The sequence below is a fragment of the Ranitomeya imitator genome, chromosome 1, assembly GCF_032444005.1.
Source record: "Ranitomeya imitator isolate aRanImi1 chromosome 1, aRanImi1.pri, whole genome shotgun sequence".
Classification (NCBI taxonomy): domain Eukaryota; kingdom Metazoa; phylum Chordata; class Amphibia; order Anura; family Dendrobatidae; genus Ranitomeya; species Ranitomeya imitator.
This window is the reverse complement of record NC_091282.1, coordinates 536,654,021-536,681,593: the sequence shown is the minus strand read 5'-3', so window position 1 is coordinate 536,681,593 and position 27,573 is coordinate 536,654,021.

Sequence of the window (27,573 nt, the reverse complement as noted above, 5' to 3'; positions counted from 1 at the left end):
AATTGGACCCCAAAAGTTGTTGTCCAATTTGTCCTGAGTACGCTGATACCCCATATGTTGGGGTAAACTCCTGTTTAGACACACGGGAGAGCTCGGAAGGGAAGGAGCACTGTTTTACTTTTTCAACGCAGAATTGGCTGGAATTGAGATCGGACGCCATGTCGCGTTTGGAGAGCCCCTGATGTGTCTAAACAGTGGAAACCCCCCAATTATAACTGAAACCCTAATCCAAACACACCCCTAACCCTAATTCCAATGGTAATCCTAACCACACCTCTAACCCAGACACACCCCTAACCCTAATCCCAACCCTATTCCCAACCGCAAATGTAATCCAAACCCTAACCCTAACTTTAGCCCCAGCCCTAACTGTAGCCTTAACCCTAACTGTAGCCTTAACCCTAACTGTAGCCTTAACCCTAGCCCTAACCCTAGCCTTAACCCTAGCCCTTACCCTAGCCCTAACCCTAGCCCTAGCCCTAACCCTAGCCCTAACCCTAGCCCTAACCCTAGCCCTAACCCTAGCCCTAACCCTAGCCCTAACCCTAGCCCTAACCCTAGCCCTAACCCTAACCCTAGCCCTAACCCTAACCCTAGCCCTAGCCCTAACCCTAGCCCTAACCCTAGCCCTAGCCCTAACCCTAACCCTAACCCTAGCCCTAACCCTAATGAGAAAATGGAAATAAATACATTTTTTTATTTTTTTTTTATTTTTCCCTAACTAAGGGGGTGATGATGGGGGTTTGATTTACTTTTATAGCGGGTTTTTTAGCGGATTTTTATGATTGGCAGCCGTCACACACTGAAAGACGCTTTTTATTGCAAAAAATATTTTTTGCGTTACCACATTTCGAGAGCTATAATTTTTCCATATTTTGGTCCACAGAATCATGTGAGGTCTTGTTTTTTGCAGGACGAGTTGACGTTTTTATTGGTAACATTTTTGGGCACGTGACATTTTTTGATCGCTTTTTATTCCGATTTTTGTGAGGCAGAATTACCAAAAACCAGCTATTCATGAATTTCTTTTGGGGGAGGCGTTTATACGGTTCCGCGTTTGGTAAAATTGATAAAGCAGTTTTATTCTTCGGGTCAGTACGATTACAGCGACACCTCATTTATATCTTTTTTTAATGTTTTGGCGCTTTTATACGATAAAAACTATTTTATAGAAAAAATAATTATTTTTACATCACTTTATTCTGAGGACTATAACTTTTTTATTTTTTTGCTGATGTTGATGTATGGCGGCTCGTTTTTTGCGGGACAAGATGACGCTTTCAGCGGTACCATGGTTATTTATATCTGTCTTTTTGATCGCGTGTTATTCCACTTTTTGTTTGGCGGTATGATAATAAAGCATTGTTTTTTGTCTCGTTTTTTTTTTTTTCTTACGGTGTTTACTGAAGGGGTTAACTAGTGGGCCAGTTTTATAGGTCGGGTCGTTACGGACGCGGCGATACTAAATATGTGTACTTTTATTGTTTTGTTTTTTTTATTTAGATAAAGAAATGTATTTATGGGAATAATATTTTTTTTTTTTTTTTCAATATTTAGGATTTTTTTTTTTTTTTTTACACACTTGTGAATTTTTTTTTTTACTTTTTTACTTTGTCCCAGGGGGGACAATGCAGATCGGTTATCTGCCAGTTTGCACAGCACTCTGACAGATCACCGATCTGTCTGAGAGCAGTGCAGCGTTACCAAGTGCCTGCTCTGAGCAGGCACTTGGTAAGCCACCTCCCTCCCTGCAGGACCCGGATCCGCGGCCATCTTGGATCCGGGACTTTCTGCAGGGAGGGAGGTAGGAGACCCCCGGAGCAACGCGATCACATCGCGTTGCTGCGGGGGTCTCAGGGAAGCCCGCAGGGAGCCCCCTCCCTGCGCGATGCTTCCCTGCACCGCCGGCACATCGCGATCATGTTTGATCGCGGTGTGCCGGGGGTTAATGTGCCGGGGGCGGTCCGTGACCGCTCTTGGCACATAGTGCCGGATGTCAGCTGCGATAAGCAGCTGACACCCGGCCGCGATCGGCCGCGCTCCCCCCGTGAGCGCGGCCGATCGCCTATGACGTACTATTCCGTCCGTGGGAAGTAAAGCCCACCCCACATGGACGGAATAGTACGTCTAATGGCAGAAAGGGGTTAATAGCCTGGAGAGGGTCCATGGTTATTGGCTCCCCCCCCCCCCGGCTAAAAACACCTGCCCCCAGCCACCCCAGAAAAGGCACATATGGAGGATGCATCTATTCTGGCACTTAGCCTCTCTCTTGCCACTCCCCGGTGGGATATGGGGTAATAAAGGGTTAATGTCACCTTGCTATTGTAAGGTGACATTAAGCCAGATTAATGATGGAGAGGCATCAATAAGACACCTATCCATTATTAATTCAATATTAGCAAAGGATTAAAAATGCACACACACACATTAAGAATAAAGTATTTTAATGAAATAAATAAACACATGGGATTTTATTATCTTTATTGTACCCTCAATCCAACTGACAACCCTCGTTTTCCCATAAAAAAGGAAAATAAAAAAGCAACAATATCCCATACCTGTCCGCTGTACAGTCATATCCCACGATGTAAATCCATCTGAAGGGGTTAAATTCAGTAACAACCAGGAGCTGTGTTAATGCAGCCGCTCTTGGCTGTAAAAGACTGGGGAATGAATGAAATGAAGGTAACGTAGCTTCGGGGACTTGCGGTGCCGTCACCGAAGCTGAACCCCCTGGTGGCATAAACTCATTTGAACTGTAGCATGAGAAAATATTCAGAAAAATTGCCACGCTACAGTTCAAATGAGTTTATGCCACCAGGAGGCGCAGCTTTGGGGACAGCACTGCTAATCCCCGAAGCTACATTACATTTATTTCATTCAAAACGACATATGCGAAGGCATTTGCATACATTCGCATGACCCAATGTTAAATATAGGTTCGCAGGACGCATGTCGGCATAGGCGGAGCTGAATGGAAGAGATGCGGCAGTGGGCAAGGCTTAACGGAGGAACTATGCAGCCCTCCGCACCTCTGCCCTACGCAAATGTGTTTCACAGCCTTAGAGCTTCGGGGGCAGAAAGTTATGGACATTCATGGTTCTGGCCTGGAAAACTGTACTCTCAAATATGGGAAGAGGGAAGTGGGCCAGCTCAGGGGTGGGCACACATTGTAGGAGGGAGCAGCCTAGGAGATAAGAGGCAGCTTCTCATTTTGAGCTCAGTTTTTCTACTGGTAGGAGGACCGTTAGCTGATGCTGCAAGGGGAACCATGTGTTCACATGCTACATAACACGGTAATTGTAACCAATCTATACCCTACCCTTCTGCTACACTCCTGTCTGTATACCTGTATATCTGCTTTTGTAAATATACACCTGTATATTTCTAATGCGCAATTTCAGCGACTAAATATAAAATTAATCTTGGGCTGCTCTTTTATCTCAATTCACGAATCCCCATGTCCGAACGCTCGGTTTGTCAATTATACGCTACTCTGGGTTGGTTTCTGACCCGACATAGACCTGTTGTCGGACAAGGCTTATGTATAACGACGAACTGGAGGGCAGCATACTGTACTGTGGTAGTGAGGAACTCTGATAGTGAAGGCCGGGAAGTTTATATATATGTCCCCAGCCTGAACTTGTGATGTATATCCCCCCTCACTGGGAGCGTCTCAATAACTCGTACCTATAAGGGAAGCCTTTCAGGTGACTATTTGGCCTCAGTTAAGTTCCCTGACTAAACTGGGGAAAGTGGTGACGCCAGAGAGCCGATCCCTGCTGGGTTCTTCTCTCCCCTCTCCAGAGGTGAGTGAAGTCAACTCACCCCTTCCCCTGTGTGATCCGTCAATTACCATCCACAATTTGGTATTTTTAGTGGGGGAGGGGCTTTGGGAGTTCCTGAAGAGGAATGTTTTGCTTCATCGCTCTTCTCAATGTGGCGTTGTGGGGTTCTGAGTAATTTGAAGATCATGGGAGACAGGACCAAATGTATGGCTGACAGAAAGCGCTTGCCAGGTCCGGACTTGAGTGTGAACTACTTTGTTTGGTTGTCTACCAGGAATATCAAGTTGAAGGTTCCTTCCTGGAAGTTGGAACCTAGATTTATTGGTGCTATAAAATAACTGCTGTCATTAACCCAGCAGCCTTTCATCTTGAGCTACCTCAGGCCCTTAGGATCCACAATGTCTTTCACAGGTCTCTGCTGAAGAAATATGTGGAACTTCTTGAGCCCTCACCCCTACCACCGCCCCCAATAATGGCTGATGGTAATCTGGAGTTTCAGATTTCAAGGATTGTAGATTCTCGTCTCCAACGTACTTTGTGCACTGGAAGAGTTATGGTCCAGAGGAAAGGATGTGGGTTTCAGCATCAGAAGTGAATGCCCCCAGGCTGGTTCGTTAATTCCACACCTCTTATCCTGAGAAACCTGGTCCTGAGTGTCATGGGTGTGTCAGAAGCAACATACTGTCGCTCTGCATCTCGTTGCAGAAGGTATCTGCTTTTGGCATTACAGATGCCTCCTTAATCCTTCTGACTCTTGGACCCAGCGGCAACCTCCTTCCGGCTCTAGTTGACAGACCTGGACCTGGGTGTTTATAAATCCCCAGTCGCTAGTGATATTCACATTTTTCCCTTGTGAAGGCTTGGAGCTATAGCACTCGGCTAACTTCCTCTCTGGAGCTGTTTGAGGACGTTTGGTGTTACCTCTCTGAGTCTGCTCAAGCTAAGTTCATTCCCCTTGTTTGTCTACCTTTTTGTCTTTAGTTTACTGTGAAGATTGGCCAGTGCTGATCCCATCCCCTCCCTATCCAAGGCCTAGCTCTAGGGAGATACAGGGCTTAGGTTCCTGCTCGGCGATTGGTGAGGAACCGATTTAGTGATGGTAGAGCAGGTAGGGTGTTATCAGATCTTCCTAGGGGTCTCCACTTACCCTTTCCCTAGTGTCTGGGCTTCCTTCCCCTCATCCCTCCATGTTGCATTTAGTCTTCCCACACTGTGCGTGACAGACACAAAATGGGTATGTAGAGGGGACAGTGTGAAATGGAGGCCCAATATTGAGAGAGAGTTTTGCATGCTGGGTCGACAGTGTGGAGATATAGAAAGTGTAATGGAAAATTCAAGATGGGACAGCCATGGTATAGGCAAGGGTTCATAAGGGCAGACGGTGTGGAGATTATTGGCTTCATCTGCTTAGGGCACCAAAATGCTATGTCCCAGCCCTGGATGCTCCTACACTAAGTTCCCTGCTTCCAATCTTATACTTACCAGTCCCCATCTATAGCTGTTCTCAGCGCCGCTCCAGTTGGTCTCCAGCAGTTGGTAACCCACCGGATCGGTCCAGTGTTACAACTCAAATTAAGTCTATGAGAGCCAGAATGGGACCCTCATAGACTGACATTAAAAGCTTATACATACACAATGTGTCAGCACACTGCGACTAATGAATACATTAACTCCAATATTGGTATAAACTTTAAAGATATAAGGTACTTAGTTAGCTTTTTTTAATCAAAGAAGCAAAAGTAATCCAACCACGTCAAGGTGCACCTATATAATCCAACCACGTCAAGGTGCACTTATATATGGAGTGTCCCTATCACTAATGTCCTACTTCTCCATGTTCTAAACCAGCCTCATGTGATGGGAAGTGAGAAGGAAGCCAGGCATAGATCACAACTACGGTAAAACCTTGTGTTGGACAGATAGTTGGATAAGATTGCTGAGCTGGTGAGCTTGTGACCGTTACGTCTAACTTCAGTGCGGGAACAGAGTGAGAAAAGCTGAAGACGGAGGATGGTAAGTATAAGATTAGGCTCAGGGAACTTATTTTAGTAGCACCAGTCCAATGCCGAAATATGAAAACCGCTGGAGTGGTGCAAGTCGGGGAGGCCCACTGTCAGGATTAGCCCAATACGAAGTCCACCACTGCGTGCAATCATGTGACAGCTGAACCCAACCCTCAGTGGTCTTGTGTTGGCCATGCCATCCTGAGGCCAGTGATTGGGTACAGCTGTCACATGGATGTACGGCATGTCATTGCTACAGCAATGTACACATGGACCAACAGCACAATGCAGAGTATCATAAACCCCTTAACGAATGCCCTTACGTATTAAAAAGGTGGCCACTAAGGGTATTTTTCCCTCATTTCCATTTTGAAACGGTGATCGGGAATAAGGTTGTAGCGCCCCCCAGAGTCAGAAAACCTCTGTGGTCTCGGGTACCGAGGATAGTTGACACCCCAGAGAACATGATCAGGGACGGATTTTCCGGTCCCTGATTACGAGTTCGCTGTTATTCAGTGAATAATGGCAATCACAAAAAAGTGTGCCAGCTGTTACACTAATTTCTCTCTCTTCTGACATGATATACATAGTTACATAGTTATTAAGGTTGAAGGAAGACTATAAGTCCATCTAGTTCAACCCATAGCCTAACCTAACATGCCCTAACATGTTGATCCAGAGGAAGGCAAAAAAAAACCCATGTGGCAAAGAGTAAGCTCCACATTGGGGAAAAAAATTCCTTCCCGACTCCACATACGGCAATCAGACTAGTTCCCTGGATCAAGGCCCTATCAAGGAATCTAGTGTATATACCCTGTAACATTATACTTTTCCAGAAAGGTATCCAGTCCCCTCTTAAATTTAAGTAATGAATCAGTCATTACAACATCATACGGCAGAGAGTTCCATAGTCTCACTGCTCTTACAGTAAAGAATCCGCGTCTGTTATTATGCTTAAACCTTTTTTCCTCCAAACGCAGAGGATGCCCCCTTGTCCCGGTTTCAGGTCTATGATTAAAAAGATCATCAGAAAGGTCTTTGTACTGTCCCCTCATATATTTATACATTAAAATAAGATCACCCCTTAGTCTTCGTTTTTCCAAACTAAATAGCCCCAAGTGTAATAACCTATCTTGGTATTGCAGACCCCCCAGTCCTCTAATAACCTTGGTCGCTCTTCTCTGCACCCGCTCTAGTTCAGCTATGTCTTTCTTATACACCGGAGACCAGAACTGTGCACAGTATTCTAAGTGTGGTCGAACTAGTGACTTGTATAGAGGTAAAATTATGTTCTCCTCATGAGCATCTATGCCTCTTTTAATGCATCCCATTATTTTATTTGTCTTTGTAGCAGCTGCCTGACACTGGCCACTGAATATGAGTTTGTCATCCACCCATACACCCAGGTCTTTTTCATTGACGGTTTTGCCCAGAGTTTTAGAATTAAGCACATAATTATACATCTTATTACTTCTACCCAAGTGCATGACCTTACATTTATCCCCATTAAAGCTCATTTGCCATTTATCAGCCCAAGCTTCTAGTTTACATAAATCATCCTGTAATATAAAATTGTCCTCCTCTGTATTAATTACCCTGCAGAGTTTAGTGTCATCTGCAAATATTGAAATTCTACTCTGAATGCCCCCTACAAGGTCATTAATAAATATGTTAAAAAGAAGAGGGCCCAATACTGACCCCTGTGGTACCCCACTGCTAACCGCTACCCAGTCCGAGTGTGCTCCATTAATAACCACCCTTTGTTTCCTATCCCTGAGCCAGCTCTCAACCCACTTGCACATATTTTCCCCTATCCCCATTATTCTCATTTTATGTATCAACCTTTTGTGTGGCACCGTATCAAAAGCTTTTGAAAAGTCCATATACACTACATCCACTGGGTTCCTTTGGTCCAATCCGGAACTTACCTCTTCATAGAAACTGATCAAATTAGTCTGACATGAACGGTCCCTAGTAAACCCGTGCTGATACTGGGTCATGAGGTTATACATGTCAAAGGAGAGAGAAAATTATGCCCCCCGAGACCCCCTTATACCTCCGCCATCACCGGGCCATCCTGACCCGTTCCCTGGCTCTCCGTGGCATATTTCTGAAAAAAATGGTGGGAGTATGTGCAGTGCACCTGCTGAGATCTGCCAGTCATTTCCCGGCAGCAAAAGGAAATTTTTCCTATTAGTTCCTGTTGATCACAGTGATAGACCCTTTCACAGTGATCAAAAGAAAAAAAATAGTAAATCAAATCACCCTTTGTCACTCCCTCAGTTAGATAAAAATTATTAAATATACATATATATTTTTTCCATTTTTTGCAGTTGGGGATAGAGTTGTGTTAGGATTAGGGTTACAATTGCTTTTTGTTTTTAAGGGTATGTGCACACGTTGCAGATTTCCTGCAGGACTGCAGCTTTTTTTTCCGCGCAGAAACGCTGCAGATCTGCAAGTGATTTACAGTACAATGTAAATCAATGGAAAAAAGAAAATGCTGTGCTGATGGTGCGGAAAAATCTGCACAGAAAATGCGCAGATTAAAAAAAGGACCATGTCAATTCTTTGTGCAGAACTGCTGCGTTTCTGCACCCATTCCATAATAGAAATCTGCAGGGGTAAAAAAAGGAAGAAATCTGCCAAAAAATCTGCAACGTGTGCACATACCAAAAAAAGGTGCAGATTCTGACCTGCGTTTTCTGCCAAGAAAAGTAGAATCTGCACAGAAAATTCCACAGTCAAATCTGTAAAGTGTGCACATATGTATACACATTAATCCAATTGATCCTTAAGCTAAAGATAGCTTGGTCCCATTCCGTAGAACTATGTCAATACACAAAAACCACAAAAAATTAACATGGCTCAAGGAATGCAAAATATACCAATTTTATTCACAAAATATACATATAAAATGATGACACCTGAGTACCTCAAAGCACAATTATAAATCACCAAAACTGAGGCATACTTAACAATCAATGCTGAGCCGCACACATAATGACCCAGGTGTTAAACTTGATCATTAACAATCAAAGTGAACCTTAAATACAGCATCAAATGCAGCCACTGGCATCAAAAAGCCTAAGTGGGAAACAAGCTGAAGGGACACTATTATAAGCTGTATATATAACCTAAGCCATATAGGAGCGGTGATTAAAGTGCATATATAGGTACATTACCTGTGGCGTGCTCCCGCTCCCGGAAGAAGAACTGGCGAAACGCGCCAGTGGCTGCATTTGATGCTGTATTTAAGGTTCACTTTGATTGTTAAATATCTTATCTACAGCATTCTGTAATGTTGTAGATAAGTCCCCGATGTTACCTGAAAGGTAAGAAATAAAGGTTATATTGCAGCCAGCCCATAAAGCAAGATGTTAGCAACACAGGTGCAAAATACCAGATCAACAGCCACTCTCCACATACCCACTCCTGGAGGGGGTGACTGCCCTGTATACAATTGCACAATAAAGGCCCACATAGGGCGTTGTTCACACAATGGTACTGCATAGTGTCTAGTTCACATCCCAGTGCGAACACCCCTCATGCGAGACCGAACGTGTTTGGGCTTGGCTGCACCCCGAAAAATATAGTGCAAAAAATATTCAAAAATAGTGACGTATTGGTTGATATTTTGGCCAAAATACGCAAGCTCGTAACCCACTCCAAGGGTCCACACGCTTACGAGTCCTACACTAAACTAAATAGCTCCCTCCATCAGTGGGTATGTGGAGAGTGGCTGTTGATCTGGTATTTTGCACCTGTGTTGCTAACATCTTGCTTTATGGGCTTTATGGGCTGGCTGCACCCTGCAGTGCATTTGTTCTAAGATCTGGGCAGGTAAGTGCTGCTGCCTTTTTTTCTGCTGTTGAAAATTGAATTTTTGTAGTCCTTGAGTCTCTAGTGGTTTGCTAGGTTAGTGTAGGACTCGTAAGCGTGGGGACCCTTGCAGTGGGTTACGAGCTTGCGTATTTTGGCCAAAATATCAACCAATACCTCACTATTTTTGAATATTTTTTGCACTATATTTTTCGGGATGCAGCCAAGCCCAAACACGTTCGGTCTCGCATGAGGGGTGTTCGCACTGGGATACATTGAGAGTGTACTGGCCAGCCCGCCTAATCGAAAAGTAGGGGCGTGACTAAGGCTGGTTTCACACTTGCGTTTTTGTCTGCAGTGTTTTTAATGCGTTTAACCCCTTTACCCCCAAGGGTGGTTTGCACGTTAATGACCAGGCCAATTTTTACAATTCTGACCACTGTCCCTTTATGAGGTTATAACTCCGAAACGCTTCAATGGATCCTGGTGATTCTGACATTGTTTTCTCGTGACATATTGTACTTCATGATAGTGGTAAAATTTCTTTGATAGTACCTGCGTTTATTTGTGAAAAAAACGGAAATTTGGCGAAAATTTTGAAAATTTCGCAATTTTCAAACTTTGAATTTTTATGCAATTAAATCACAGAGATATGTCACACAAAATACTTAATAAGTAACATTTCCCACATGTCTCCTTTACATCAGCATAATTTTGGAACCAATTTTTTTTTTGTTAGGGAGTTATAAGGGTTAAAAGTTGACCAGCAATTTCTCATTTTTACAACACCATTTTTTTTTAGGGACCACGTCTCATTTGAAGTCATTTTGAGGGGTCTATATGATAGAAAATGCCCAAGTGTGACACCATTCTAAAAACTGCACCCCTCAAGGTGCTCAAAACCACATTCAAGAAGTTTATTAACCCTTCAGGTGTTTAATAGGAATTTTTGGAATGTTTAAATAAAAATGAACATTTAACTTTTTTACACAAAAAATTTACTTCAGCTCCAATTGGTTTTATTTTACCAAGGGTAACAGGAGAAATTGGACCCAAAAAGTTGTTGTCCAATTTGTCCTGAGTACGCTGATACCCCATATGTGGCAGTAAACCACTGTTTGGGCGCATGGGAGAGCTCGGAAGGGAAGGAGCGCTATTTGACTTTTCAATGCAAAATTGACAGGAATTGAGATGGGACGCCATATTGCGTTTGGAGAGCCACTGATGTGCCTAAACATTGAAACCCCCCACAAGTGACACCATTTTGGAAAGTAGACCCCCTAAGGAACTTATCTGGATGTGTGGTGAGCACTTTGACCCACCAAGTGCTTCACAGAAGTTTATAATGCAGAACCGTAAAAATAAAAAATCATATTTTTTCACAAAAATTATATTTTTGCCCCCAATTTTTTATTTTTCCAAGGGTAAGAGAAGAAATTGGACCTCAAAAGTTGTTGTCCAATTTGTCCTGAGTACGCTGATACCTCATATGTGGCAGTAAACCACTGTTTGGGCGCATGGGAGAGCTCGGAAGGGAAGGAGCGCAGTTTGACTTTTCAATGCAAAATTGACAGAAATTGAGATGGGACGCCATGTTGCGTTTGGAGAGCCACTGATGTGCCTAAACATTGAAACCCCCCACAAGTGACACCATTTTGGAAAGTAGACCCCCTAAGGAACTTATCTAGAGGTGTGGTGAGCACTTTGACCCACCAAGTGCTTCACAGAAGTTTATAATGCAGAACCGTAAAAATAAAAAATCATATTTTTTCACAAAAATTATATTTTTGCCCCCAATTTTTTATTTTTCCAAGGGTAAGAGAAGAAATTGGACCTCAAAAGTTGTTGTCCAATTTGTCCCGAGTACGCTGATACCCCATATGTGGCAGTAAACCACTGTTTGGGCGCATGGGAGAGCTCGGAAGGGAAGGAGCGCCGTTTGACTTTTCAATGCAAAATTGACAGGAATTGAGATGGGACGCCATGTTGCGTTTGGAGAGCCACTGATGTGCCTAAACATTGAAACCCCCCACAAGTGACACCATTTTGGAAAGTAGACCCCCTAAGGAACTTATCTGGATGTGTGGTGAGCACTTTGACCCACCAAGGGCTTCACAGAAGTTTATAATGCAGAGCCATAAAAATAAAACAAAATTTTTTTCCCACAAAAATTATTTTTTAGCCCCCAGTTTTGTATTTTCCCTAGGGTAACAGGAGAAATTGGACCCCAAAAGTTGTTGTCCAATTTGTCCTGAGTACGCTGATACCCCATATGTGGGGGGGAACCACCGTTTGGGCGCATGGGAGGGTTCGGAAAGGAAGGAGCGCCATTTGGAATGCAGACTTAGATGGAATGGTCTGCAGGCGTCACATTGCGTTTGCAGAGCCCCTAATGTACCTAAACAGTAGAAACCCCCCACAAGTGACACCATTTTGGAAAGTAGACCCCCTAAGGAACTCATCTTGATGTGTTGTGAGAGCTTTGAACCCCCAAGTATTTCACTACAGTTTATAACGCAGAGCCATGCAAATAAAAAATATTTTTTTTTCCACAAAAATTATATTTTAGCCCCCAGTTTTGTATTTTTCCAAGGTTAGCAGGAGAAATTGGACCCTAAATGTTGTTGTCCAATTTGTCCTGAGTACGCTGATACCCGATATGTGGGGGGGAACCACCGTTTGGGCGCATGGGAGGGCTCGGAAGGGAAGGAGCATCATTTGGAATGCAGACTTAGATGGATTGGTCTGCAGGCGTCACATTGCGTTTGCAGAGCCCCTAATGTACCTAAACAGTAGAAACCCCCCACAAGTGACCCCATATTGGAAACTAGACCCCTCAATGAACTTATCTAGATGTGTTGTGAGAACTTTGAACCCCCAAGTGTTTCACTACAGTTTATAACGCAGAGCCGTGAAAATAAAAAATCTTTTTGTTTTCCCACAAAAATTATTTTTTAGCCCCCAGTTTTGTATTTTCCCAAGGGTAACAGGAGAAATTGGTCCACAAAAGTTGTTGTCCAATTTGTCCTGAGTACGCTGATACCCCATATGTTGGGGTAAACCCCTGTTTGGGCACACAGGAGAGCTCGGAAGGGAAGGAGCACTGTTTTACTTTTTCAACGCAGAATTGGCTGGAATTGAGATCGGACGCCATGTCGCGTTTGGAGAGCCCCTGATGTGCCGAAACAGTGGAAACCCCCCAATTATAACTGAAACCCTAATCTAAACACACCCCTAACCCTAATTCCAACGGTAACCCTAACCACACCTCTAACTCTGACACACCCCTAACCCTAATCCCAACCCTATTCCCAACTGTAAATGTAATCTAAACCCTAACCCTAACTTTAGCCCCAACCCTAACTGTAGCCCCAACCCTAACCCTAACCCTAGCCCTAACCCTAGCCCTAACCCTAGCCCTAACCCTAACCCTAGCCCTAACCCTAGCCCTAACCCTAGCCCTAACCCTAACCCTAGCCCTAACCCTAGCCCTAACCCTAGCCCTAACCCTAACCCTAGCCCTAACCCTAGCCCTAACCCTAGCCCTAGCCCTAACCCTAGCCCTAACCCTAGCCCTAACCCTAACCCTAGCCCTAGCCCTAACCCTAGCCCTAACCCTAGCCCTAGCCCTAACCCTAGCCCTAGCCCTAACCCTAGCCCTAATGGGAAAATGGAAATAAATACATTTTTTTTTTTCCCTAACTAAGGGGGTGATAAAGGGGGGTTTGATTTACTTTTATAGCGAGTTTTTTAGCGGATTTTTATGATTGGCAGCCGTCACACACTGAAAGACCCTTTTTATTGCAAAAAATATTTTTTGCAATACCACATTTTGAGAGCTATAATGTTTCCATATTTTGGTCCACAGAGTCATGTGAGGTCTTGTTTTTTGCGGGACGAGTTGACGTTTTTATTGAAAACATTTTTGGGCACGTGACATTTTTTTATCGCTTTTTATTCCGATTTTTGTGAGGAAGAATGACCAAAAGCCAGCTATTCATGAATTTCTATTGGGGGAGGCGTTTATACCGTTCCGCGTTTGGTAAAATTGATAAATCAGTTTTATTCTTCGGGTCAGTACGATTACAGCGATACCTCATTTATATCATTTTTTTATGGTTTGGTGCTTTTATACGATAAAAACTATTTTACAGAAAAAATAATTATTTTTGCATCGCTTTATTCTCAGGACTATAACTTTTTTATTTTTTTGCTGATGATGCTGTATGGCGGCTCTTTTTTTGCGGGACAATATGACGCTTTCAGCGGTACCATGGTTATTTATATCTGTCCTTTTGATCGCGTGTTATTCCACTTTTTGTTCGGCGGTATGATAATAAAGCGTTGTTTTTTGCCTCGTTTTTTTTTTTTTTTTCTTACGGTGTTTACTGAAGGGGTTAACTAGTGGGACAGTTTTATAGGTCGGGTCGTTACGGACGCGGCGATACTAAATATGTGTACTTTTATTGTTTTTTTTTATTATTTAGATGAAGAAATGTATTTATGGGAATAATATTTTTTTTTTTTTTTCATTATTTTGGAATATTTTTTTTTATTTTTTTTACATATTTGGAAAATTTTTTTTTTACTTTTTTACTTTGTCCCAGGGGGGGACATCACAGATCAGTGATCTGACAGTTTGCACAGCACTCTGTCAGATCACTGATCTGACATGCAGTGCTGCAGCCTTCACAGTGCCTGCTCTGAGCAGGCTCTGTGAAGCCACCTCCCTCCCTGCAGGACCCGGATCCGCGGCCATCTTGGATCCGGGGCTCGAGCAGGGAGGGAGGTGAGGAGACCCTCGCAGCAACGCGATCACATCGCGTTGCTGCGGGGGGCTCAGGGAAGCCCGCAGGGAGCCCCCTCCCTGCGCGGTGCTTCCCTGCACCGCCGGCACATCGCGATCATCTTTGATCGCGGTGTGCCAGGGGTTAATGTGCCGGGGGCGGTCCGTGACCGCTCCTGGCACATAGTGCCGGATGTCAGCTGCGATAAGCAGCTGACACCCGGCCGCGATCGGCCGCGCTCCCCCCGTGAGCGCGGCCGATCGGCTATGACGTACTATCCCGTCCAGGGTCAGATAAGCCCAGGGCACCTCGACGGGATAGTACGTCTAAGGTCACAGAGGGGTTAAAACGCATGCAAAAACGCATGTAAACGCATGTCAACGCTGCGTTTTTTTGACGCATGCGTTAAACGCATGCGTCAAAAAAACACAGCGTTCACACGCGTTTACATGCGTTTTTGCATGCGTTTGCGTTTTTTTTTGCACATTTCACAAAAAAATTCAAGGAGCCAAAAAAAGATAACCTGACACCACCAATGGGAATAGAGAGGGCGTATATGATCGGCTCTCTATATATTGACAATAGGGGTACAGAAATTTTAACAGCTTGCTACTGTTTCCTGTGTCATGATGGATCTTTCCATGGAGAGCTTTTATTTCAACCTGGATTTCAGCTTCAAGATTTTTCTGGCCTGTGCTTTTGCTTGGGAGCAAGACCGAAACCGCCAAAGATGGAGAAGGAGACAACGTAGGCGTTTTTGGAGGCACCCCATCATTGAAGTGCGTGAGAGCCGTGGAGCCTATCACACGCTCTATGCCGAGCTGAATGCCAACCCGGAGAAATTCCAGGATTACACGAGAATGTCGCAAGAATCATTCCAGGATTTGCTGTCTCATGTCCAAGGAGCCATACGTCGACAGGACACACGGCTCCGTAGAGCGATTCCACCCGAGGAACGTCTGCTAGTGACATTAAGGTACGTTCAAAATCTAAACCAATGACAGTCCAAATTTTGGTTATTATGACATGCATTTTATGTGTTTTTTTCTTTTTGTTATTTTTAAACACACCATAAAAAGAGTAGATTTTAATGTTGGTTTTTTTTGTGTGTTTTTCTTCCAGATTTCTTGCCACAGGGGAGAGTTTATCTTCACTCCACTTCCAATACCGCCTTGGAATATCAACCCTGCCCGGAATAGTTGTGGACACCTGTCGTGCATTATGGAATGTACTCCGTGAGGAGTTTATACCAGTACCCACCGTGGACATGTGGCGTGAAATTTCCGATAAATTTTTGAATGTGTGTGATTTCCCCAACTGTTTAGGGGCGGTGGATGGAAAGCACATCTGCATTATCAAACCTGCCAGAACCGGATCAGAGTTTTTCAACTACAAAAAATATTTTTCTGTAGTGCTCATGGCAATAGCGGATGCGGAGTGTCGCTTCATCGCCGTGGACATTGGAGCTTTTGGCCGTGGCAATGATTCCCAGACTTTCAAGAGCTCGGATATGGGCCGTCGGGTGTATGGCAACAATTTTAATTTTCCCCCTCCACAGCCTCTCCCCAACACTCAAGGCCCACTGCTGCCATTTGTTATGGTTGGGGATGAGGCCTTCCAGATGTGTGAAAATCTACTGAAGCCATATTCTAGTCAGGACTTGGACCACACTAGAAGGATCTTCAACTACAGACTGACCAGGGCCCGAAGAACAGTAGAGTGCACCTTTGGCATTCTGGTTGCTAAATGGTGCATTCTTGCAACAGCCATAAATCTAAAAGTGGAAACAGTGGACGAGGTGGTCAAAGCCTGTGTGGTTCTCCACAATTACCTAATTGCTAAGGAGCGACCCCACATTGAACTGGATGAACCAGTTGCACACCCACTGCCTGATTTTCAGCATCACCCGATGCGGTCAACTGCAGCCGTTGGTCTTATGCGGGACAAATTTGCGGCTTATTTTGTTTCCGATATTGGACGGGTGTCATGGCAGGACAATGTTGTGTAAATGGAAGTAGTGAACACGGCACTCAGGGCTCCTTGGAGGTGCACAAGTTAGGTTTCCAACCCGTTACTCAATAGCAATAAATTACTTGCCACTCAAAAGTTCTTATGCAAGATGAAAATGAACAATTCGTTTATTTTGTGCATCCAGTTCAAAGGTTTAAACGTTTTCGGTCCAATCACAAGACCTTCATCAGAAACAGCTTTGATGTACTGGAAGCCAAATAACAAGGAATATGGGCCCAAAAAGGCAGCAGCGCCAGACAATACCCGGGGGGGGGGGGGGTGTTGGTGTTTGTACCTCTATAGACCTGGAGGAATGGGAGATAAACGCCTTGGCAAAGCGAAAAAATCGCAGGAGGAGTGGCGCTGGTGCCTCCAAGGATAAGGCGCTGAGCTGCAGGGGTTACCGTAGATCCCCTGGGGGGGGCCCAGGGCAGAAAAGCTGGACACAGGGGGGGGCAGTGAAGCTGGACACAGGGGGGGCAGTAAAGCTGGACACAGGGGGGGCAGTAAAGCTGGACACAGGGGGGGCAGTAAAGCTGGACACAGGGGGGGCAGAAAGCTGGACACAGGGGGCAGAAAGCTGGACACAGAGGGGGCAGAAAGCTGGACACGGGGGGGGGCAGAAAGCTGGACACGGGGGGGGCAGAAAGCTGGACACGGGGGGGGCAGAAAGCTGGACACAGGGGGGGCAGAAAGCTGGACACGGGGGGGCAGAAAGCTGGACACAGGGGGGGCAGAAAGCTGGACACAGGGGGGGGCAGTAAAGCTGGACACAGGGGGGGCTGTAAAGCTGGACACAGGGGGGGGCAGAAAGCTGGACACAAGGGGGGGCAGAAAGCTGGACACAGGGGGGCAGAAAGCTGGACACGGGGGGGCAGAGTGCTGGACACAGATGGGGCAGAGTGCTGAACACAGATGGGGCAGAGTGCTGGACACAGATGGGGCAGAGTGCTGGACACAGATGAGGCAGGATTGGAAACAGATGGGGCAGAGTGCTGGACACAGATGGGGCAGCATTGGACACAGACGGGGCAGAGTGCTGGACACAGACGGGGCAGAGTGCTGGACACAGACGGGGCAGAGTGCTGGACACAGACGGGGCAGAGTGCTGGACACAGACGGGGCAGAGTGCTGGACACAGACGGGGCAGAGTGCTGGACAGAGATGGGGCAGAGTGCTGGACAGAGATGGGGCAGAGTGCTGGACCGAGATGGGGCAGAGTGCTGGACCGAGATGGGGCAGAGTGCTGGACAGAGATGGGGCAGAGTGCTGGACAGAGTTGGGGCAGAGTGCTGGACAGAGATGGGGCAGAGTGCTGGACAGAGATGGGGCAGAGTGCTGGACAGAGATGGGGCAGAGTGCTGGACAGAGATGGGGCAAAGTGCTGGACAGAGATGTGGCAGGATTGGACAGAGATGGGGCAGAGTACTGGACACAGATGGGGCAGGATTGGACACAGATGGGGCAGAGTGCTGGACACATATGGGGCAGAGTGCTGGACACAGATGGGGCAGAGTGCTGGACACAGATGGGGCAGAGTGCTGGACACAGATGGGGCAGAGTGCTGGACACAGATGGGGCAGGATTGGACACAGATGGGGCAGGATTGGAGACAGATGGGGCAGGATTGGACACAGATGGGGCAGGATTGGACACAGATGGGGCAGGATTGGACACAGATGGGGCAGAGTGCTGGACACAGATGGGGCAGAGTGCTGAATACAGATGGGGCAGAGTGTTGGACACAGATGGGGCAGAGTGCTGGACACAGATGGGGCAGAGTGCTGGACACAGATGGGGCAGGATTGGACACAGATGGGGCAGAGTGCTGGACACAGATGGGGCAGCATTGGACACAGATCGGGCAGAGTGCTGGACACAGATGGGGCAGAGTGCTGAACACAGATGGGGCAGAGTGCTGGACACAGATGGGGAAGAGTGCTGGACACAGATGGTTCAGAGTGCTGGACACAGATGGGGCAGGATTGGAAACAGATGGGGCAGAATGGAGACAGATGGGGCAAGATTGGAGACAGATGGGGCAGGATGGATACGATGGAGACAGATGGGGCAGGATGGGGAGATCATATGGGGCAGAATGGATACTCATGAGGGCAGGATGGGAGAACATATGGCTGGAGCCTGGAATGAGACACATGGGGGCTAGGATGGTGAATATTACCATAGGGGCTAATTAAGGGATATTATTATTGCAGTGATGTATTTATTTTATTTTTTGAGTATACTGTTTTAAATGGGGGGGCGGTCCTGTTACTGTGTAGAGTGATACTATGTTGCCTTCTTCAAGTGGTGTAATGTAGAAGTTGGGAAAATTAAGTAATGTGTTCTACAAGCGGAACTCGAGATAACTGTTTTATTTACTGCAGACACGAGTCCTGGCTGGATGAAGTGATGGCGGTCTGTGCTGGATGAAAGATGAAGGACTTCACCTAGAGACGTCACTGGTGAGTCAGTGTTACCTATACTGTTGTGAATTCCGCTCTTGGGCTCCCTCCGGTGGTTGTAAGTGGCACTTTTGTGAGTTCTGCTCTTGGGCTCCCTCTTGTGGTTTCTAGTGGTATGGCTGCTCCTTGGAGTTAGCTGTCTTCAGCTGCTTCCACTGATCGTCTTTTCTGCTCGGCTATTTATGCCTGGCTCTGTCCTTCAGCCAGTGCCACTTGTAAATGGTTCCTGGTTGGATTCACATCTCTTTGGAGTTCCCTGTTATCCTGACCAGTTCAGCAAAGCTAAGTTTTTGCTTGCTCTTTTCTGTTCACAGTTTGTGGACTTATCCGTTCTGTACTTCTATGTTTGTCCAGCGTTATCAGTATGAATTAATTCTGTCTTGCTGAAAGCTATGGGAAGCAGATTTACCCTCCACACCTTTAGTCAGGTGTGGAGATTTTTAGCAAACTCTGCGTGGATTTTTGTAGTGTTTTATACTGACCCAGGGCCGGCGTCAGCACCCGGCACAGCGGGCAAATGCCAGGGCCCTGGGGAGAGAGGGGGGCCCACTCATGCTGTCATAGATACAGCTGGGAGAGCAGAGCAGGAGATAACATGCTCTCTCCGCCTACAAAGTCACTGCTGGCTGCGTTCTCTTAACCCCTATGTGCCAGCTCTGACACAAGCATCTTATCACTCAGTGAGTGCAGCCAGGCAGGCACACATAGGGGTTAAGAGAAGGCAGCCAGTGTGACATTGTTTGTGGGGGGAGAGAGCAAGTTCTCTGCTCTGCTCTCCGCCCCTGGCTGGCTGCCGTGCTGCTGAAGTTATGAGGCAGATTCAGGAGAAGCTCCTAGTCCTACCAGTGCATGAGTGAGTGGCGCTGCTATATACTATGTGGGCTGCACTGCTATATACTACGTGGGCTGCTATATACTACATGGGCTGCTATATACTACGTGGGCAGTGTTATATACTACATGGCTGTGTTTATATGCGATCATGAATCGGGGTATGTGTTAAAGGGGGGGCCCACTGAGACTCTTTCGCCCGGGGCCCTCAAAAACCTGGAGCCGGCCCTGTACTGACCACACAGTATTCCATCCTGTCCTAGCTATCAAGTTAGACTGGCCTCCTGTGCTCATCCTGGTTTCATTCTGTGTATGTCTTTTCCCTCTCCACTCACAGTCATTATTTGTGGGGGGTTAATCTATCCTTTGGGGATTTTCTCTGAGGCAAGATAGTAACATAGTAACATAGTAACATAGTTAGTAAGGCCGAAAAAAAACATTTGTCCATCCAGTTCAGCCTATATTTTCCATCATAATAAATTCCCAGATCTACGTCCTTCTACAGAACCTAATTGTATGATACAATATTGTTCTGCTCCAGGAAGACATCCAGGCCTCTCTTGAACCCCTCGACTGAGTTCGCCATCACCACCTCCTCAGGCAAGCAATTCCAGATTCTCACTGCCCTAACAGTAAAGAATCCTCTTCTATGTTGGTGGAAAAACCTTCTCTCCTCCAGACGCAAAGAATGCCCCCTTGTGCCCGTCACCTTCCTTGGTATAAACAGATCCTCAGCGAGATATTTGTATTGTCCCCTTATATACTTATACATGGTTATTAGATCGCCCCTCAGTCGTCTTTTTTCTAGACTAAATAATCCTAATTTCGCTAATCTATCTGGGTATTGTAGTTCTCCCATCCCCTTTATTAATTTTGTTGCCCTCCTTTGTACTCTCTCTAGTTCCATTATATCCTTCCTGAGCACCGGTGCCCAAAACTGGACACAGTACTCCATGTGCGGTCTAACTAGGGATTTGTACAGAGGCAGTATAATGCTCTCATCATGTGTATCCAGACCTCTTTTAATGCACCCCATGATCCTGTTTGCCTTGGCAGCTGCTGCCTGGCACTGGCTGCTCCAGGTAAGTTTATCATTAACTAGGATCCCCAAGTCCTTCTCCCTGTCAGATTTACCCAGTGATAGTTTTCCTGCTTCTATCTTTAGGGGTAGTTAGCTCTTAGGCGGTGACGAAGTGCCTAGGGAGAGTTAGGAGCACCCCACGGCTACTTCTAGTGTTGTGTTGAGCTTAGGGACTGCGGTCAGTACAGTTACCACTTCCTTCAGAGCTCGTTCCATGTTGCTCCTAAACCACCGCATCATAACAGTACAAGTGGCTAAAAATGAATTAAATGCATCTCAAAAGAAGGAAAAGAAAGTTCTGAACCATTTTTTTTCTGTGCTCTGGTTTGTCTTTTTTTCCTCTTTATATCTGGGTGGTTCAGGATATATGCTCTGGCATGGATGTTCAGGGTTTGTTTTGTCGTGTGGATCAACTTGCTGCAAGAGTACAGAGTATCCAGACTCCGGCTTTAGAGCCTAGAATTCCAACCCCTGATTTGTTTTTGGGGGACAGATCCAAGTTTTTGAACTTTAAAAATAACTGCTAATTGTTTTTTGCTTTGAAAACCCTTTCTTCAGGTGATCCCATTCAGGAAGTAAAAATCATCATAGCCTTGCTGTGTGGCGACCCTCGAGACTGAGCCTTTTCTCTTGAAACAGGGGATCCGGCATTATTGAATGTAGACGCATTTTTTCAAGCGCTCGGATTATTGTATGACAAACCTAATTCTGTGGATCATGCAGAAAAAACCCTGTTGGCCGTGTGTCAAGGTCAGGAAGCGGCAGAATTATACTGCCAGAAATTTAGAAAATGGTCCGTGCTCACTAAATGGAATGAGGAGGCTCTGGCTGCAATTTTCAGAAAAGGTCTTTCTGAAGCCCTTAAAGATGTTATGGTGGGTGTTGTGAATTCTGTTGTCGAACTCCCTCCTGTGGTCGTGAATGGTTCTTCGGTGAGTTCTGTCCATGTACTCCCTCTGGTGGCTGTGAGTGAAGCTGCTGCTTCTGAGTTTCCTTACACAGGTGACGTGGTTTATCCTTTGGTTGGCTGCTCTATTTAACTCCACTCAGATCGTTACTCCATGCCAGCTGTCAATGTTCCTGCATTTGTTCAGTTCGCTCTTGGATCTTTCTGGTGACCTGTCTTCTCCAGCAGAAGCTAAGTTCCTGATAGTTATTATTTGTTCATTGTTTCCTTGTCCAGCTGGTTATCATGATTTTGTCTTGCTAGCTGGAAGCTCTGGGATGCAGAGTGGCATCTCCGCACCGTTAGTCGGTGCGGAGGTCTTTCTGCACACTCTGCGTGGTCTTTTGTAGTTTTTTGTGCTGACCGCAAAGATACCTTTCCTATCCTCTGTCTGTTTAGTAAGTCTGGCCTCCCTTTGCTGAAATCTGTTTCATTTCTCCGTTTGTGACTTTCATCTTTACTCACAGTCAATATATGTGGGGGCTGCCTTTTCCTTTGGGGAATTTCTCTGAGGCAAGGTAGGCTTTATTTTCTATCTCTAGGGCTAGCTAGCTCTTAGGCTGTGAAGAGGCGTCTAGGGAGAGTCAGGAACGCTCCACGGCTATTTCTAGTTGTTGTGATAGGATTAGGGCCTGCGGTCAGCAGAGCTCCCACATCCCAGAGCTTGTCCTGTTGAGTTTAACCATCAGGTCGTGTGCTCCTAACCACCAGGTCATAACAGTACAGCTGGCCCGATTATTAATGCATCTCAATAGAGGGATAAGAGAAGTTCTGAGACCATTTTTTTTTCTTTGCACTGTGTTTGGTCTTTCTTTTCCCCTAAACCTTTGGGTGGTTCAGGACACAGGTGTAGAGATGGACATTCAAGGTCTGTCCTCTTGTGTGGATCATCTCACTGCAAGGGTACAAAACATTCAAGATTTTGTGGTTCAGAATCCTATGTTAGAGCCTAGAATTCCTATTCCTGATTTATTTTCTGGGGATAGATCTAAGTTTCTGAATTTCAAAAATAATTGTAAACTGTTTCTAGCTTTGAAACCCCGCTCCTCTGGTTACCCCGTTCAACAAGTAAAAATAATTATTTCTTTGTTGCGTGTTGACCCTCAAGACTGGGCATTTTCCCTTGCACCAGGAGATCCTGCATTGCGTGATGTTGATGCGTTTTTTTCTGGCGCTTGGATTGCTTTATGATGAACCAAAATCCAGTGGATCAGGCAGAGAAAATCTTGCTGGCTTTGTGTCAGGGTCAGGATCAAGCGGAGGTGTACTGTCAGAAGTTTAGAAAGTGGTCTGTGCTTACTCAGTGGAATGAGTGTGCCCTGGCTGCAATTTTCAGAAAGGGTCTTTCTGAAGCCCTTAAGGATGTCATGGTGGGATTTCCCACGCCTGCTGGTCTGAATGAGTCTATGTCCTCGGCCATTCAGATCGATCAGCGCATGCGTGAGTGCAAAGCTGTGCACCATCTGGCGTTCTGCTCTGAGCATAGGCCTGAGCCTATGCAGTGTGATAGGACTTTGACCAGAGCTGAACGGCAAGAACACAGACGTTGGAATGGGCTGTGTTTTTACTGTGGTGAATCCACTCCTGCTATCTCCGATTGTCCTAAGCGCACTAAGCGGTTCGCTAGGTCTGCCACCATTGGTACGGTACAGTCTAAATTTCTTTTGTCCGTTACTCTGATTTGCTCTCTGTCGTCCTATTCTGTTATGGCATTTGTGGATTCAGGTGCTGCCCTGAATTTGATGGACTTGGAGTTTGCCAGGCGCTGTGGTTTTTTCTTGGAGCCCTTGCAATATCCTATTCCATTGAGAGGAATTGATGCTACGCCTTTGGCCAAGAATAAGCCTCAGTACTGGACTCAATTGACCATGTGCATGGCTCCTGCACATCAGGAGGATATTCGCTTTTTGGTGTTGCATAATCTGCATGATGTGGTCGTTTTGGGGTTGCCATGGTTACAGGTCCATAATCCAGTGTTAGATTGGAAATCTATGTCTGTGTCCGGCTGGGGTTGTCAGGGGGTACATGGTGATGTTCCATTGTTGTCAATTTCGCCTTCCACTCCTTCTGAAGTCCCTGAGTTTTTATCAGATTACCGGGATGTATTTGAAGAGCCCAAATCTGGTGCCCTACCTCCTCATAGGGATTGCGATTGTGCTATTAATTTGATTCCTGGTAGTAAGATTCCTAAGGGCCGTCTGTTTAATTTATCTGTGCCAGAGCACGCCACTATGCGGAGTTATATAAAGGAATCCTTGGAGAAGGGTCATATTCGCCCGTCGTCGTCACCATTGGGAGCAGGGTTCTTTTTTGTGGCCAAGAAGGATGGCTCTTTGAGACCTTGTATTGATTACCGCCTTCTTAATAAGATCACAGTCAAATTTCAGTATCCTTTGCCGCTGCTGTCTGATTTGTTTGCTCGGATTAAGGGGGCTAGTTGGTTCACCAAGATAGATCTTCGAGGGGCGTATAATCTTGTGCGAATTAAACAGGGCGATGAATGGAAAACAGCATTTAATACGCCCGAGGGCCATTTTGAGTACCTGGTTATGCCATTCGGGCTTTCTAATGCTCCATCTGTGTTTCAGTCCTTTATGCATGACATCTTTCGAGAGTACCTGGATAGATTCATGATTGTATATTTGGATGACATTTTGGTCTTTTCGGATGATTGGGAGTCTCATGTGAAGCAGGTCAGAATGGTGTTCCAGGTCCTTCGTGCGAATTCCTTGCCTGTGAAGGGGTCTAAGTGTCTCTTTGAAGTTCAGAAGGTTTCATTTTTGGGTTTCATTTTTTCACCTTCTACTATCGAGATGGACCCTGTTAAAGTTCAGGCCATTTATGATTGGACTCAGCCAACATCTGTGAAGAGCCTGCAGAAGTTCCTGGGCTTTTCTAATTTTTACCGTCGTTTCATTGCTAATTTTTCTAGTATTGCTAAACCGTTGACTGATTTGACCAAGAAAGGTGCTGATGTGGTCAATTGGTCCTCTGCGGCTGTAGAGGCTTTTCAGGAGTTGAAGCGTCGCTTTTCCTCTGCCCCTGTGTTGTGCCAGCCAGATGTTTCGCTCCCGTTTCAGGTCGAGGTTGATGCTTCTGAGATTGGAGCAGGGGCTGTTTTGTCGCAAAGAAGTTCTGATGGCTCGGTGATGAAACCATGTGTCTTCTTTTCTAGAAAATTCTCGCCTGCTGAGCGCAATTATGATGTTGGCAATCGAGAGTTGTTGGCCATGAAGTGGGCATTCGAGGAGTGGCGACATTGGCTTGAAGGAGCTAAACATCGCGTGGTGGTCTTGACGAATCACAAGAATTTGACTTATCTCGAGTCTGCCAAACGGTTGAATCCTAGACAGGCTCGATGGTCGCTCTTTTTCTCCCGATTTGATTTTGTGGTTTCATACCTTCCGGGATCTAAGAATGTGAAGGCTGATGCCCTGTCAAGCAGTTTTGTGCCTGACTCTCCGGGTGTTCTGGAGCCGGCGGGTATTCTTAAAGAGGGGGTAATTTTGTCTGCCATCTCCCCTGATTTGGTGCGCATGCTGCAGAAGTTTCAGTCTGATAGACCTGACCGTTGTCCAGCGGAGAAACTGTTTGTACCTGATAGATGGACTAGTAGAGTTATCTCTGAGGTTCATTGTTCGGTGTTAGCTGGTCATCCTGGAATCTTTGGTACCAGAGATTTGGTGGCTAGATCCTTTTGGTGGCCTTCTTTGTCACGGGATGTGCGTTCTTTTGTGCAGTCCTGTGGGACTTGTGCTCGGGCTAAGCCCTGCTGTTCTCGTGCCAGTGGGTTGCTTTTGCCCTTGCCGGTCCCGAAGAGGCCCTGGACGCATATTTCCATGGATTTTATTTCTGATCTCCCTGTTTCTCAAAGGATGTCGGTCATTTGGGTGGTTTGTGATCGCTTCTCTAATATGGTCCATTTGGTACCCTTGTCTAAATTGCCTTCCTCCTCTGATTTGGTGCCATTGTTTTTCCAGCATGTGGTTCGTTTGCATGGCATTCCAGAGAACATCGTCTCGGACAGAGGTTCCCAGTTTGTTTCGAGGTTTTGGCGGTCCTTTTGTGCTAAGATGGGCATTGATTTGTCTTTTTCTTCGGCTTTCCATCCTCAGACTAATGGCCAAACCGACCGAACCAATCAGACTTTGGAAACATATCTTAGATGCTTTGTTTCTGCTGATCAGGATGATTGGGTGTCCTTCTTGCCTTTGGCTGAGTTCGCCCTTAATAATCGGGCCAGCTCGGCTACTTTAGTTTCTCCGTTTTTCTGTAATTCTGGTTTCCATCCTCGTTTCTCTTCAGGGCAGGTTGAGCCTTCGGACTGTCCTGGTGTGGATACGGTGGTGGACAGGTTGCAGCAGATTTGGACTCATGTGGTGGACAATTTGACATTGTCCCAGGAGAAGGCTCAACGTTTCGCTAACCGCCAGTGCTGTGTTGGTCCCCGACTTCGTGTTGGGGATTTGGTTTGGTTGTCATCTCGTCATGTTCCTATGAAGGTTTCCTCTCCTAAGTTTAAGCCTCGTTTCATTGGGCCATATAAGATTTCTGAAGTTCTTAATCCTGTGTCATTTAGTTTGGACCTTCCAGCTTCTTTTGCCATCCATGTGTTCCATAGGTCGTTGTTGCGGAGATACGTGGCGCCTATGGTTCCCTCCGTTGATCCTCCTGCCCCGGTGTTGGTCGAGGGGGAGTTGGAGTATGTGGTGGAGAAGATTTTGGATTCTCGTGTTTCGAGACGGAAACTCCAGTACCTGGTCAAGTGGAAGGGTTATGGTCCGGAAGATAATTCCCTGGTTTTTGCCTCTGATGTTCATGCTGCCGATCTAGTGCCTTTCATTTGGCTCATCCTGATCGGGCTGGGGGCTCTGATGAGGGTTCGGTGACCCCTCCTCAAGGGGGAGTACTGTTGTGAATTCTGTTGTCGAACTCCCTCCTGTGGTCGTGAATGGTACTTTGGCGAGTTCTGTCCATGGACTCCCTCTGGTGGCTGTGAGTGAAGCTGCTGCTTCTGAGGTTCCTTACACAGGTGACGTGGTTTATCCTTTGGTTGGCTGCTCTATTTAACTCCACTCAGATCGTTACTCCATGCCAGCTGTCAATGTTCCTGCATTTGTTCAGTTCGCTCTTGGATCTTTCTGGTGACCTGTCTTCTCCAGCAGAAGCTAAGTTCCTGATAGTTATTATTTGTTCATTGTTTCCTTGTGCAGCTGGTTATCATGATTTTGTCTTGCTAGCTGGAAGCTCTGGGATGCAGAGTGGCATCTCCGCACCGTTAGTCGGTGCGGAGGTCTTTTTGCACACTCTGCGTGGTCTTTTGTAGTTTTTTGTGCTGACCGCAAAGATACCTTTCCTATCCTCTGTTTGTTTAGTAAGTCTGGCCTCCCTTTTCTGAAACCTGTTTCATTTCTGCGTTTGTGACTTTCATCTTTACTCACAGTCAATATATGTGGGGGGCTGCCTTTTCCTTTGGGGAATTTCTCTGAGGCAAGGTAGGCTTTATTTTCTATCTCTAGGGCTAGCTAGCTCTTAGGCTGTGAAGAGGCATCTAGGGAGAGTCAGGAACGCTCCACGGCTATTTCTAGTTGTTGTAATAGGATTAGGGCCTGCGGTCAGCAGAGCTCCCACATCCCAGAGCTTGTCCTGTTGAGTTTAACCATCAGGTCATGTCGGGTGCTCCTAACCACCAGGTCATAACAGGTGGGCTTTCCTACGCCTGCCGGTTTGAGCAAATCTATGTCTCTAGCGATTCAGATTGATCGGCGTCTGCGCGAGCGCAATTATGATGTCGGCAATCGGGAGTTGTTGGCTATGAAGTGGGCGTTTGAGGAGTGACG